Source organism: Pezoporus occidentalis, unplaced genomic scaffold (genome assembly GCF_034315485.1).
Source record: "Pezoporus occidentalis ecotype Australia unplaced genomic scaffold, CSIRO_AGI_Poc_V1 ctg37, whole genome shotgun sequence".
In the NCBI taxonomy this organism is placed as follows: Eukaryota; Metazoa; Chordata; class Aves; order Psittaciformes; family Psittacidae; genus Pezoporus; species Pezoporus occidentalis.
Window position 1 is genome coordinate 130,705 of NW_026915691.1, and position 15,670 is coordinate 146,374.

The 15,670-nt window shown below is 53.4% G+C and overlaps 1 protein-coding gene across 2 annotated transcripts in view; it reads left to right on the forward strand.

Moving 5' to 3' along the window:
* Window positions 1-15,670, forward strand: part of NOS1 (nitric oxide synthase 1) — a 77,779-nt gene that overhangs the window by 3,124 nt on the left and 58,985 nt on the right. Inside the window, exon 2 of one of the 2 annotated variants that reach the window (XM_062631128.1) lies at window positions 10,911-11,096. The exons of the other annotated variant lie outside the window; for it this stretch is intronic. The gene's annotated coding sequence lies outside the window, so the exon portion shown is untranslated. The remainder of the gene's footprint in view (window positions 1-10,910; window positions 11,097-15,670) is intronic. 2 annotated transcript variants of the gene reach the window in all.

Consider the following 15,670-nt stretch of genomic DNA (forward strand, 5'->3'; position numbering starts at 1 on the left):
CCTTGTTTTCTGGGGAGGCTTTTGGAGGCTGTGATCAAAAGCTGGAGCCGCGTCCATCTGCTTCTGACAACCTGAGCGCTCGCTGGCAGCTCCTGCATTCAGAGCCTTGAATTCCTCCATAATTAGAGGGCTTTTTCTACACCCCCCCTCCCAAACCCCTCCATCTGGGCTTTTTGAGCACGGGAATGAAAAGCCAAGGTGGGTGTGGGAGGGGGGCAGGTGGATTTTCAGCCTTAGCAGCCCCGATCTTGCAATCTATTACATCAGCACCGAAGAGGTGTAATTAAGTAGGAAACAAATGAGCCCAACTAATCTGTTTTGCTTGTTTGAGCTTAGCCGAGTGCAGAAAACAAACAGAGGCTGAATGATGAATGCGACTTCTCTTTGGTCCCTATGTTTCTAAAGGGTTTCTCTTTCTCGGAGCCCCACAGGGGGTGTTGATGTGGGTCAGGAAACTCGGCCGCTCTCCCCCATGGCTCGGAGGCCACCCGGCCGCAGCCAGCACTTGCTGCTTGCCTGATTCCTGCTTTAATTGGCGGCTTTGCCAAGCCGGCTCCCTTGGATGCCTTCCCGGAGGGATGGGGATGGATCTCCACGCCGCTTCTCCTGGCGGCTGTGGGGACATCAAAGCTGTGGCCCTGCAGGTTGCTGTGTGAGTGTCCTTTAGGGCTCCTCTGCTGCAGCCCCAGGAGCTTCCACATGGCCTGGGGAGGATGGGCCCTGGCCCAAGGTGATCCCTCTGCATCAGTGAAGCACAGAGGACTGATGCCGTCGGTGCATCCTTGGGTGCAGAAGTAGGGCAACCCCTATGAGGACCTCACAGCACCCCTCAGTCGCTCTTCATCCCTCCTGCTGCCTTGCTGCATCCCACAAGGAACAGGGGGGCATAGACTCATAGGCTGATTTGGTGTGGAGAGCACCCCAAATCGACATGTCCCTGGCTGCGAAGCCCCCAGCACAGGCAGTGTTTTGCAGCCCTTTAAACACCCCAAAGGGCTTTGGCAGCTTGGGCAGAGCAGAGCATGGGGCTGCTTCTTGCTGCCCAGCCATGCCCCAGGTGCCTGCATCTCGCCCCTGCCTGCTCCGAGCCCACAGTGCGGGCTCACAGGGCTGCTGTGGTTTGTTTTCTCCTTGCACTCGTGTGCTTTCGGGCTCCGGCAGCGACACGAGGTGCCAGGAGCAGATGGCAGCCATCGGCTGGGCTTGCTCTCAGCTCCCCATGGCTCCTGGCACCGTGCTGGGCAGCGGCTCCTGGTAACCCCCTCGCTCCCACACTGCTCTCTAGGGAAAGAGCTGGGGTTGGCTTTGCCTCCTATTAGAGCACACAGGAGCTAAGCCCCTTCCCCAGCGTTCTGAGGAGCTTCTGGAGCCCATGGCAGGCGTTGGGACTGGGTGATCATTAAGGTCCTATTCAACCTTAATGCAACCTTAATGATTCTATGACTCTTGCAGTGGTTTAGTGATGCCTGTGCTGGAGGTGGGAGGAGACCTGGCATGGAAGGGGTTTGTGTTACAGGCAGATGGATCCGAGTTGCTGCCCATCAGTCTGTGTTAGAAAGACCCTGTTCCCCCACCACCCACAGCCGAACCTAGAAATGGTTTTAAAACCGCAGGAAATGGGCAACTTGGCCCCAGGGAAGGCAGGTGACCGACATGGGGAGAAGCAGGGTCTTCTGTCTGGGTGGGAGCAGGGTGTGTGGGGTCCTGGAGGGCTGTTGTCAGGTGGGATGTGTGATGGCCATCGCCATACTGGTGATGAGGTGCTCCTTGAGCCTGGGTACCCATCTTCCCAAAGCATTGCACAGTGGGGTGATGCTCCCAGTGTGCTGGTGGTGTCTGTCCTGGTCAGCACCCCACAAACCATCCTGGTGCTTCCTAGAATCCCAGCCTGGTTTGGGTGGAAGGGACCTTAAAGCTCCTCCAGCTCCAACCCCTGCCATGGACAGGGACCCCTTCCACTAGAGCAGCTTGCTCCAAGCCCCTGTGTCCAACCTGGCCTTGAACACTGCCAGGGATGGGGCAGCCACAGCTTCTCTGGGCACCCTGTGCCAGCGCCTCAGCACCCTCACAGGGAAGAGCTTCTGCCTCAGAGCTCAGCTCAGTCTCCCCTCTGGCAGGTTAAAGCCATTCCCCTTGGCCTGTCCCTACAGACCCTTGCCCAAAGCCCCTCTCCAGCTTTCCTGGAGTCCCTTTACTGGGGCTGCCTTTGCACCCACTCTCTTGGTCCTGCACCTTTAGGCTGTTTTAAGCCTCCTCGGTGGGGTTGTGTCCCCATGGGTGTCTCCAGCAGCCCCTCTTTCCCCACAGCAGGAGGATGCTGAGCCCCACGCACACATCCGGCTCTCCCTCATGCTCCCCCCATCCTCCCTCACCTTCCCCTACATCCACATCCATCTCCTGCCCCCAGAGGGGCCGGGAAATTGGGAAATGGCCCAAATGAAACAAGTTTTCCCTTCCCTCCTGGGTGACAATTTCAACCCTGCGGGAGCTTGGTCCTCACCAGCTGGCTCCTGCATCCACAGCAGCCCTCAGCATCCCAAAGGGGAGCACTGCCTCCTTCTTCCCATCACAACCAGCATAAACATTCACCCTATTATTAGTAATATTTATTATTATTATTATTTATTATTATTATTTAAAAATCTAGTTCTTTTCCTGAAGGGGAAGGATGCTGCTATTTATTCATAGGTGTTGCAGTTGGCTGCCTTGTTTCAGCAGTGTTAGGGCTCTCTCCAAGCAATAAGAGCATCTCTGGAAGCGCAAATTGAGCAGCTCGGTAGCAGGCAGTGTCTTCCTCACTGAGCAAGGCTGTTTATCCTCCTCATTGGGTTTCAGATGAATACATTTGCCAGACAGCAATGATATTAGCCTCGTCTCAAAGACTTTATCAATTTGCAGTTGTCTCTTCAATGCTAGTATTTTATTGAACTGTCTGAGATGATTCCCAAGGAGAGGACTGCAATTTAAACTATTAAGTAATTTGGGAGAGCAATTAGTGTTAATCTGGAAACTCCCTGTGTTGCTCCTGAATAAATCAGCCTCTCCATGAGAGTCGTGCTGAAAGAGCCTGGGCTGATTTATGTGGAACCGGGGGGGGGCTTTCAGCCAGGATAACAACAAGGAGCAAGTTTATTGCCTGGAAAACTTTTAGACCTGGATGATGCTGTGGTTTAGACGGTGTCAGAGAGGAGAGGGGGCCTCCACGTCCTCCTTGCTGCATGTTCCCATGGGATCAGACCTGGCTCATGACAGCACAAGGCACCACACTGTGCTCCCATCAGGCGGAGCTGGTGGAGGTGAAGCTCCTTCCTCCTCTGGCTTGTTCTCTGTTGGCTTCTGCTCAAGACCAGCCACCAAACCTGTATGAGGTCTCCAAGCCCAGCCTGTACCAGCAATCTCAGTGCTCTGCCTTGCACCCTGCCTCCTCCGCCTGTGCCACGGGCACCTTTGCTCAAGGCAGAGCCGGCGGTGGCTGCTCAGAGCTGTGACCCAGCCAAGCCAATAGAATGGTTAAGGTTGGAAGGGACCTTAAAGCTCACCCAGTTCCATCCCCCTGCTATGGGTAAGGACACCTCCTCTAGACCATGTAGCTCCAAGGATGACCGTGCCGTGTGTTTGACCATCTTCATGGGGATCATTTCTTCCCCCCAATAGCTCAGAATTTCTCATGTTCCAGCTTGTGCCATTGCATCTCATCCTGTCTCTGGTGACCTCCACCTGTATTCTCCTCAGCTTCCACTTAGGTGGTTGCAGACAACCATCGGGTCTCTTCTTCCCTCTTCTTCTTTGGGAAGAAGGAGCCCAACTCCTGCAGCCTTCCCCTGTGCATTGTGTCCAGTCCTTGACTGGGTTGGTTGTTTCCAATAGGCTTCCTCCAGTGTGTCCATGTCTGCCTTATCCTGGGGAGCCCAGAACTGATCACGACATGGAACTGCAAGTACCAAATAGAGGGGAATAATACAGAGGGGGAAGCAATCTGTGCTGGCCAAGCTGCAGCGTGGTGGCTTGTGTCCACGAGGATCTCCAGATCGTTTTCCCCAAAGCTGCTTTAAAGTGATTTGGACGCTGATACTTGGGGTTTTCCCATTCCAGAGGCAGGAATCAGCGTTTGCCTTTGAGTTCCCTGAGCCCCTGTTGGGCTGCTTGTTGGACCCATTGTGGTCCCTCTGGGTAGCAGCTCTGCCTTCCAGCGTGTCAACTGCTTCCCCCATCTGGTATCACTTGAAAATGAGCTGAGTGCAACCTGATTTACCTGCTTATCCACTGTTTGCCAACAAGGATGCTACAGGAGGCTGTCAAAGGCCATGCCTAAGTGAGGTTATAGAGCTTGCACTGCTCTGTCCTGGTCCACAGAGCCAGTCCTCTCAACTGGAAGGTGATCAGGTGCACTGGCCGTGATTTACACCTAATAAATCCCTGCTGGCAGCTCCCAATGGCTCTTTGCCCATCATAGGTGGAAACAGCTTCCAGGAGGATTTGCTCCATCACCTCCTCAGGCAAACTGAGCAGCCCTACATCATCCTTGCTGGATGATGGGTGACATTTGCCTCTTCCCTGTCGGAAGGAAACTCCTCTCATCCCCAGTGTCATTCAGCAGCAGAAGCAAGGGTGAAGGCAACCCTGGCAGAGCAGAGAGCCCGTCGCAGCCTCCTCTCCCCCAACTTGCCTTTCTCCTCAAGGTTATCCCAGGGAAGATATTTGTGTTTCCAGGCAGCATCACGCTCCTTGTGCCCCCACCTCTCCAGACAATTGCTTCTGTTTGGAGCTGTTGCTGTTTTCTAGTGGCTGCTGGTTCCCCATTCGGATACCTTCGTAATCCACCAAGGGACCTCGCATCTCCCTTCCTTTCTTCTTGTTTTCTTCTTCTAAAGCAATTAGCGTGGCTCAAGCCCTCTGCAATCCATCAATTAATACAAGCTGCGGCAGTAAATTAAAGGGAAACAGGAACAACTATGCTGGGATTAGGTCACTGAAACTATAAACTTTGGAACAAATCAGATTTCCTTGGGAAGGGAAATGGACAGCAGTGATATGTCAAGTTGTGAGATGAGGCAGGCTCAGAGCAACTTTCCAGAGTCTCCTGACTTGGCTGCTGGATGCCAGAACTTCTTCCCTAGGGAAAGTTTTGGGTTGCCAGACCCTGTTGCTGCTGAGAAATGTTTGGATGGCCAAACAAACAAACAAACAACAAGAAGGAAAATGGGAAAGAGGATGGTGGGGAGCTGCGTGCCTGCTTTGGGCAGTGTGTAGTTGTACCGGGACTTGCTGCCAGCCATTGTCAGGCCCTGTATCCCGTCCTCTGTGGTGGCTGATGCTCTTGGATGTTGCATGTGGCTGTGCTAGAACGTCGGATTTGTTCAATACCAGCTCACAAAGTAGCACTTCTGTCCTGCACAGCAGTGGTAGGAGCAATGCTGGGAAGAGTGATGATGCTCAGGGGTCCCTGCAGAAGGGCCAGAGGAAGGCAGGATGCTCACAGCTCTGTGCCAGCTCAGCTTGCAGCCAAAAGGGGCTAAAAATGCTTCCCAAAAGCCAAAGTGACCGGTCCAGTGGGAATTTCTGCACTGAGGGAGCAAGAGCATCCTTGTCCTAGTGCTCTGCTGAGGTCCTCATTCTCTGCACCTCGCCAGGACAGGCAGAATGGATGGAGGTCATCAGACATCTCTCTCCTCAGGGGATATCCATTTGTGTTCCCAGGGATCTGAGGGTTTATACCCTCCTGGCAGGGCTCATGTTCTCATTAGCCATGTAAACGCATCACCCTTTCTAGCCTCTTACTCAGCTCTTGGCTTCAGTGAGACGCTGCAATCTGAATTACACGCTGCGTGCATGAGTGCAACTTTCCCTGCTCTCATCCCTCACTCCTCTTTTCCCAGAGCTTCTCTCTTCACCTGAGCTTCATCCCCTGGGCTGATCATGCAAAACCCCTGCGGTCCCCACTGCCTTCGCTGTAACGTCCTGTGAGCACAAGCTGAGCCCCAGCACTTAACCCCTGCCCACACAGCTTTGTTAGCAGCAGTGTGAAGGCAGCCGCATCCCTTCACCTCCAGACAAATGCCTTGCTAATGAAGGAACATCTGCTGGTGGAGCTGAAACAGCGTGGGAGCTGCGGGGATGGGGATGCAGGGCTCTGCCTTGAAAAACAACCCTGAGTGTCTTTTTCTCGCTTCCAGCACTAATGATGCTTCTCAGCCACCCCAGCTTGTTCTGAGCATCAAAACTGGGAGACAACATCCTGGGCTCCTCTTGTTGTTAGAGGAGAAGCATGCGGAGGTGGGCTCCAACACCTTCCAGGGCTCCCACTTCTCACTGCAGAAGGGCCATAGTGGGTGATGCTCCCAGGGGATTGCAGGGGACCAGATGTCCCTGCAGTGGTTGGTGAGGACTCTGCCATGGCAAAAGCTCCTTGGAGCAGATGTGTGATGGAGTAAGGTGGAGATGGAGATGCACGACTTGCATCAGTAAGATGTGGTGGAGAGCGCGGTCTTGACAGTCTTGGTTAACCAAGTTTCTTGCCTTTGATTCAACCAAAGCTGTGCTGTCTCTCCCTGCTCTAAGGGAAGGCAAACCAGGCAAACCCTGCACGTGTTTTGCACTCCTTTCTGAAGTGTTTCAGTCCCATCCAGGGATGTCATTGAGACACTTTTCACCACTGTCATCAGTCGTATGCGCAGTATTTTGCAATGCTCCTGCCACTGCCTCCCTGCCCAGGGCCGTGCTGCTGTCCCAAGCATGCAACCAGTTCCAGGCTCTTGCACAAGCTGACTTTGCCACCCCCAGCCTGTTGTTTCTGCTGGCTGCTGCTGGGGACAGCGTTTGTGTCCTCTCCATGTATAAATCAGTGCGGTAATGAAGCATCAGGAGCAGATGTTCTCCCCTGTGAAGCTGCAGAGGTGGTTTCACACGCAGTGCTACACCCAACTTACTGCTCTTTCACCACCTTTTCCTTGTACTGGGTGGGGACAAGGATGAGGGAAGCAAATTGATTTCAGCATCACTGAAGGCGAAACCTTGTCTTGGCTGTTATAGTGGCCGCGTGTAATTTGGCTTCTTTCTTGATGTTTTCATCTGAATTATTCTTTCCTAAGCCCTCCTTCCCTCGTAATGACAGAGCTGAACCCAGAAAACACTGGGTTACCAAACAATGTGATGCCAACCAAACACCTTCATGTTCATGTAAACTCCAAGACTGATGTTAGGGGGATCCTCAACCAACTTACATGAGCATCTCAGTACTGCTTGAGGTGCAGCAGACAGGGTATGTCCTATTTAATGCTGCAGCAGCACCTGCATTACTTCAGTGTCTTGCTTGCATTTCTGAAGTCAATACCCCCAGAACCCTTGTGGGAAGCAAGAGGTTGAGTGAGAATGAGCCATAAGGCTGGAAGAACCCAAGACAGCAAAGAAAGGTGGGATTTGTAGGGCTCTAACACAGCCTGGGACAATGTCTGCTCAAGCCTCTGCAAGCAGCACCCACGTTCACACCACCAGCCTCAATCTTTGGCTCCCCTCAATCTTCCCTTCTCTGTGTCCACCGGCATCTTGGGCTCCTGTGGCTGCTTGGGGTTTTCTGGGGTCCTCGAGCCTGTTGGGAGTGGAGATGACTGCAGCGAGATTGGGAGGTTCAGACACTGGCTAATCCTGTTAGGAAGGCAGCGGTTATTGCAGGGCTTCCAGTGGGACCTGCTAAATGAACCATAATGCTGTAATGAGATTTCCTTTTCCCGGCCAGACTAAATGTTCTTGGCCACTGGGAATAAAAGGTCGAGGAGGGGAGAGAAAAATAAAGAGAGGGAAAGTAAAAGGGGAGGGGGAAGCCTGTCTCAGGCTCCGTCTATCTCCATTGCATCAAAAAGCTCTCGGATGTGCCTGGTTATTGCAGCTCGCTTCTGTGCTCTGTGAGTGCAACTCAGGGCGATAGCTGCCCTGTCCTCCTCTGCAGGGGGTTGATGGGACCCTGAGAGCAAGAAAAACACGTTTGAGGCGGTGATAGAACGCCGAGATTCAGAGAAGGCGAGAGAGGCTTCTTTAGGTACCAGCAGGATGCTGGGGAGAGAAAGAGGCTGTGGGGCCATCGAGGAGAAAACGTGCCCTAGAGAGACAGCGGATTCTTTGTATGAAAGCTGGATTCCATGAAGAATGTCCAAAGTGTGTTGCATTCTGACTTGTAGTGCAATAGGGGAAAGCCAGCAGCCTCCTGCTCTTCCCCAGCTGTGATTGCAGGCAGTCTGCAGGGGAGGATGCTTTGGGCTGGGGCAGCTCGGCGCTGGTCCCGTGCTTGTTCTGCATTGCGACACCCATTAAGATGTGCTCCTGGTGATTTGGGTGGGATGAAGTCAGGGCAGAGATGGATCTGATCCATTGCATGAGCTTTGCAAACAGTGGGGGTTTTAGATGAAAACCCAAGCTGAGGCTGATGTTAGCTCCAAGACCATCCCCTGTTCACGCTGGACCGTTGGCCAGCTGGTGGGGATGGCTGCTCTCCTTGGGCAGCAAGGGCATGAGACAACATGTTTGTGATTCAAACAGCAACTCTTGCTCCTGGTGAGGGGCTCTGGTGTGCATTGGTGTGACCCCTTGCTCCCCAACAAGGCTGCTGAGCCCCAAGCGGTGGCACTGGTGGCAGGAGTGACATTTGGGTCACACAAGGCTGATGCCACCTTGGCCACAGGCTCGGCCACTGGTAACCCACCCGGTTCACTCACAGCCTCTGCTAAGGCCACATCCCTTTCTGCTCCTCCATCAGCTTGTTGGCAGGTGTTCCCAAACATCCCAAATTGGCCTCATTTGACCCTCAAATGAGGTCTTTATGGGGAAGGGCTGGGTTCTTTGTTCCATTGCTTGCTCCAGTGGGGTCTCCGCTGGGGAGCAGTTTGGGGCTGGGAGCTTTTGATGCAGGGAGAGATCCGCCTGCTGTGACTTGGTGTTTTGCAGCAGCTCTTTTCTTGTTTGATCTTGATCTTGCTTGGGGTCCTTTCCTATTCTTTCTTTTTGAAAGTCTGACTCTAATTTATTGCTGTCTAAATGGCAAACAGAAGCTTTTGGGTTGCCAAGTCCCAAACTGGGTTTCTCTGGCTGTGGCTGGTGCTTTGGGGGGAGCATTTTCCAGCCTTCCCCTGCTCCAGGGATTCCCGATGGTCCTTTAACCTCGCAGTGAAAACCCTGAGCCCTGTCTCTTGGTCCTGGGGTCGCTGCAAACACATTGGCTGACCCCAGCCCTTTCTGTGCCTCAGTTTCCCCACTTGGATTGGTAAGAGGATGGTTATTTTCCAGTGCTTCACAGGGTTCTGCTTCTCAGGTCCGAGGTGGCCTCTTTAGCTGTCGGGCTGCTTTTCCTGTTTACTATGTTTTCAGCCTCAAAGCTCTCCCTCAGGCTGTGTGGATGGGTGCCTCCAGTCCTAACTCTGAGCCTGTTTCCAGGCCATCAGCTGCTCCTGCTGCAGAACCCCTCAAATGACAATAGGAAAACAACACTGCTAAAAAGAAAACTCTGTTTGGATGCCACCTCTCCTGGTACCTTCTGAGGTCCACAGCCCCAGATCCTGGCCTTGGAAGGGCAGTACCATTGCTGGGCTGGAGATGGGGGCAGCAGAGATGGGTCTGTCCTGTTCCACCAGCTGTGGTGCTTGGCCAGCACAGGGGCAAAGCCTGTGGGTCTCCATCCTCTTGCCTGGGCTCTTCTCCAGTGTTTAGTGATGGGTTGAGAGGGGGATTCAGCACATCTGGTGTGCGGTGATGACAGCCACATCTGGAGACACCGATGAAGCCCAGAGGAGCTGTAGCCCCTCTGGACCCCGGCTTCAACCCAACTCCCTTTGCCAATGTGCTTCTGCCAGTGGCCTGATGGCAAAGGGACCATGTCCTGTGCTGGAGCGGCCACTGAAGGAGCCTGAGGGTGATGGCAGTGCCTGCTGGGACCTCACTTCTCCTGCTTTGGGGGCAAGGTGGGACCCATCATCCCAGATCCAGAGCTGGACTGGGAGCAGAAGTGGATCAGGATTGCTGTGGAGCAGTAAATCCTACAGTCATGAGCCCTGGGCTGAGCTGATACCAGCCAGCTCTGCTCAAAGCAGTGTGGAAAGGTGAGGACATCCACGAGCAAAGCCCAAAGCTATAGCGGGATGTAGGCAAAACCATGGGTCAGATGTTAACGTCACAGCAATCAACTTAATTGGGGCTCTCCAAAGGGTGTTAAAATGCAGCAGGAAAAGCAGGAGCCTGGAAATAAAACCACTCAGGGCCCCTGCAGTGTTTCCCTGTCGTGGAGAGCCAGGATTTCCTGGGATTTCACCTCCTCCCTCGACAAACTGGGCAGGATCCCAAGACTAGGAAGGTCTATGTGTGCCCACCAGGAAACCTATCTTTACCTAGGACTGGCCCATCCTGGGAGGGGGGTGTTAACTCCAGCTTGAGAGCAAGGAAAACACATTTTAGTCCCCCCAAAGCAGCTGGGTTGGGGTTATGGGCAGCAATGTCACCCTTTGGTGGAGCTACCATCACCCGCAGGAGGTATCGAGAGGTGGAAATCCTCCTGCTCTTAAACACAGGCACAGTTTTCCTTCTCCAACAGCACCAAAACAGAAGGTTTGGGGGTGTTCTCTTTTTGGGGGTACCTTTGGTACCTCTTTCCTAAGGAAACGGGGCTCACCCAGCTGCGCTCTGCTTTATCCGCCCGCCTCATCCTAACAAACCCAGCTAATTTCCACCAAATTTAATGGGAGGGTTGAGACCTCAAAAACAGGATGTTTTTGGTGAGTTGCATGAAAATGGGTGCCAGGTGGCTGGAATGAGCGGGATGCCGAGCAGGGGGCTGGGATTTGGGCTGAAATCCATGAGGCACTGGTGATCTCACAAGGAAACATCGAGGATGTTTTCAACCGTAGGCAAAGTCTCTGTCAGTGTTATTAGAGCTGACGTCAAGGCTGTTTGAGGATGAGGTCCCCAGCACTAAGGAAGCTCTCACAGGTAACCCCAGTGAGCTGCTCAGCCCCTATTTCCTCCCATTAGTGGGGTCAGCCTTGCTTCCCAGAGCCTGGAACCAGAGGAGCTGCACACGAGCCAAGATTTGGCCACAGGGAGCACCTTGCAGCTTGGAGGTAGGTGAATCACTGGGGCTGAGCTGGGTTTTGGGAGCCAGGAACTGTAAATAGCTTTTTTAAACCAAAAGCAAGATGTGAACTCAGGGCCTGGCACGTTGAAACCTGCTGCTGGGGCTACACATGGGGCTGCTGAGCTCCCCTGGCTGGGCTGGCGTTTGTCAGCGTGGTTTGGAGAAGGGTTTGCTTCATCTTGGCTCGACGAGAAGCAGCTGGGTAACACCTTTAAACTGCAGCAGTGCTTCAGGATCCCATTCAAGTCCTCCCAGGGAGAAATCTGAATTCCTGGCATACTTCTGCAAACTTCTCTGCAGTCGGTGGGAATCCTGAGCATCGCCTTTCCTTTGTCTGGGTTGTGGAAGAAAAGGAGAAAATCCACAGCTCTGTCTCTTGCCTTCTTGTTCTCATCCTTTTTTGGGGAGCTGCTGATGTTTGGGCTGGCATTGATCCTTGGTTGCCGTTTGGCCATGGCCTGATGATGCTAACAGGGAGGTGGGTGACCAGCACCTTTGTGTCCCCCTGTGCTTGCACATCTCTTGCTGGGGCTGGGATCAGCCTTTCACAGTCACCTTCCCTTTGCTGCTCCATCCAGGCTGGGGCTGACGTGACAGAGGGGCTGCACAGCTCGCTCCTCCTCATGGGGTACCGCAAAGATGCTGCTTCACTTTAACGTGTCTGTGGAGGGGACCAGGGATGCTGGCACCTCCCTCCCTCCCCATCCCGCAAGGGGCTTTGCTGGTGGGGAATGGGGTATTTTTGGCTTTTTATTTTTGCCCTTCTTGCTCTTTTTTAGAAATTAAGAGCTCACCAGCAGCTGTTTCTCTGCTTTTGGGTTTGCTTTGTGTTCTTTTTTGCAATGAATGCTTTGCAGATTTGGCTTATCAGGCTTGTCAGCCTGCTCCAAGCCCTCCGCTCTCCTCCCCGTCCCTATTTACCCAAGGCACTGGCTGACGCAGGGCCCTTTCCTGTGTTTGTCACCACCCACACCAAGGTCCTCCGGTGATAACTTTTCATTTAAGATTAGAGATTTGGGTCTTTTGGAATAAGTGTTTAAGCCACGGTCCTCTGAAACGTGTCACAATAGGGAGAAAATACAGAAAACCTCTCAATATGCTGCTCCAGGTTGACACACAAGTGATGTTTCTGGTTTGGAATTACCCCAATAATTGATTCAAAGGTTAAAAGGCACCATTCAGGGGCCTGATCCCACTGGAAAGGAAAGGGCTTGAAATAGGGACTCGGATGATATAAACCACTGCGAAGTGGCTGGTTTTAGCTGGCTTTAATGATGTGGATTCTGCTGATTTCAGTGGAGTCGTGTAGCTCTGCCGCTGCCGAGCATCTGCCCCCAAACTTACAGCTGCTGGTGGATGGCTCAGGCACTTGTGCTTCAAAACAGCACTTGCATCTGAATAACCCAGAAGTAACTGGAACCCCTTCCAGCCAGTGAAGCAAGGTCTTCAAGCAGGGGGGTTTTAATCTGTCTAAATCAGATCCCGGATTTACAGGAAGTCCTTGAACTTTGGGGTGGTTTTGAGCCCTCCAACGTGTCCTTAAAATGATAATGAAAGCACTTTTGATTTTGATGGGAAGGTGGCAGGGCTTGGGTTGTGGGAAATGTGCTGCGGTGGCTGTTAAAGGTAGGGGGTCCGCGTTTTGAAGTACACCTAAAAGAAACACCAGGGAAGACGGGCAGGTATTTCTCAGCCGTGTAATAGTGATGAAACATTAATTCATCCCCCTGGAATTTCTTGTTTGTGTGCTCCCGTAATTTCATTTCTGTGGTGTCTGTACGAAGCTTGGCTGAGCTGAATGCCAGAAGCCAAATACTCTTCGACTAATATCTTTTTATTAGATTTGCTGTGTGCATGCGTGCCCGCAAGTACGTGTGACAGAGAGATCACCCTTTATAACCTACTTTATACCCTTGGAGGCGGTGTGATGCGCTCCGAAAGAATCCTTCCAGCAGCACGTTCCCAACCCTAACCCCCAGCGCAGGGAGGTTTAATGGATACAGCTGGGTTTTGGTGGGATTTACAGGTGTCCGGTTGGAAGGGAGGGTGCTTTCGGGGGAAAGCTGATGTTCGTGCCGCCGTGGCTCAGTTTGGTAGCTCGGGGCTTGTTAGAGCTCCTGAGAATGGGACGCAAGGAATTTCACCCCCAAAACACAGCCGGGAGCTGGCGCAGGGATGTGAGCTCCCTCGGCCATGTCCTGCAGGCTTTAAACGCAGTCTGGTTTGCCTCAAACCCCCATTTTCCCCGCCCCATGCACCGTGCAGAGGGAACGATGCCAAGGAATCCCGCCGGGGCAGTGGCGTGGGCACGGCACGGGTGGAGAGGAAGGGGAAGGAGGCAGCGGGACTCCTCCTTGCAGGTCCTGCCTGGGCACAGGAACCTGTGTTAATGCCCACAGCGGCCGAGCCAGCAGAGAGTGCAGAGCTCTGCTGGGGACTTCCCAGGCCCCCCCTGCGCTGCTCTGCTCTGGTCCTGGAGAGGACAAGAGCGAAGGCTCACTGCCACCTCTAGGCGAGCACCCGCATAGGCGCCCGCTCTAAACTGGAGCACAGACAGACAATCCTGGGATTTGTCCCAAATCACCGCAGTCTCCGTGCCAGACCCCCCATCAGCTGGTGTACGTGTGTGTGTGTGTGCAGTTACATCGCTCCTTAAGCTTTAGTATAAATATATTTAGCCGTTTCTTTATTCCCAGGGCAGTAATCCCTCCAACACGTTTCGAGTTGCATAGAAATAGCAGCTGAGTAACTCCAGAGCTGTGGCTGCCGGGGATATTGTGTGTGAGCTGTGCCGAGGCCACGCTTTCCTAAGGATCTTAGAGCTGAGCATCCCGAGCAGCCACATTCCCATTGTGTTCCCGGCTCCCAAAAGAGAGGTGGGTGAGGATGAAGGGCAGCAGGAGAGGGAAAAGAGCTCAGATCTGGGAAGGGGGAGGGAAAGGAAACTTGGGAGAGCATTAGCTGCTGGGTTTATATTTGGCTTCTCTAACCACTGGCAGCATATGGCCAGAGGCAAGCAGAGCTGAGCTGATTTCAGAGAGGGGGAACTGGGATGCAGCTGTGTGAGGGGCAGGGAAAAGGCTATTCCCGATCCCAAGCAGGTTTGGGGGATAACTTCCATGGTGGCACTGCCTGCATTTGCTCAGAGCTGTGAGAAGGGGGGAAGCAACTTCTGTGGATGGGGGGGGGTTCTCCAGAGCTGGGGTCTCTTTGGGGTTCTCATCTACCCGTGAAGGATGAGGCAGGATGATAGGAACACGTTTCCTGTGGAGAAATCCTTCTCACAAATGCTCTTGGCTGGAGGAAGGAAGGTGCAAACATTTGCTGTCACATCAAGAGCTGTGTGGGAATGGGCTCGCTGGGTGCAGATGGGCTGGAGAGGGTCTCGCTCCACCTTCTCCATTCACAGCCCAACATCTGCCTCATTAGTTGCTTATGAACCTCCAAGCCTCCCTCTCTGGGCTGACTCATGGCCACCAGCTGGAGGGAAAGTCTACCTTGGGGCTGCTCCTGGCTTAGGGGGACGAATGGGACATGCACAGGCCGGCAGCATCCTTCTCATCCTGCCCCTTAGCTCCTGCCTTGCCCAGATTTACCTTCTCCAGCAATGCTCCAGCTGACAGTGGAATGAGCATCGTCCTGTTAAGTTCCTTCAGGTTTGCTTCCCCAGCATGGCTTTGTCTCCTGCAGTTCTGCCTCACAGGCAGGAGGGCACAAGAGCAGCGAGGTGCTGGAGGCCGCAGCTCGTGCTGTGTTTTGGGGTGCCTCTGGCAGTGCAGTCTCTTTGAACACCTCCCTGCAGTGCTAAGGCCAGGCTCGAATTTGGGAGCACTGAAAGAGGGGAAGGGTTTGTGTTTGTCTTCAGCTGAGAATTTTCAGCCTGGGACAGGGTCATGCAGTGCTGGTGTGCACCTACACAGCCCTCCACAGGGCAGGTTTCCCTGCCCAGAGCATCAGAGCAGCTGTCGTTGGTTAGCTTACTATTAGATTAGTCCTCTTGCATCTAAATAGCCCTAATTATGTTTTCATTAGCCCCAGACAGTGTGCTACAGCGTGATGTATGAGGCGAGTGAGGAGGGGGGAGCAGGGGGAAAGCAGCTCCAGTTCTGCTACCACATTTGCCTATCCTCTCCCCTTCACCACCTCTGCGAAACTCCCAGTGTGCCGGGAGGGAACAGGGCTGCTCCTTTTCCTCTTCCCTGTGGGAAGTTTTGTAATTGAATCTCCTGCTGTGCTTCATTTGCCTGCCTCAGAGCAGCCATGGGGCAGGGAGCCCGAGCTGCCGGGCATCCACGGGCCATGTACCTTCAGCAGGCTGCAGCCACCTCTCCCTGCTCCGGTGAGAGCTGCCTTCTGGCCCTGGGAGGAGGCTGCAGCAGGTGAACCTCGTATCCCTGCCCAAGAGCCCACTTGGGTTTATATAATACTATATATCTATAATTGTGTGTTTGTTGTTGCCATGGGAATGAGCACAATTGTAAATCCTGGAGACTGATGTCAAGCCTTGGGCTTGCACTGGGCCTTATCAGGGGCAGATAGAGAGTCAGAAATGGGGTGATG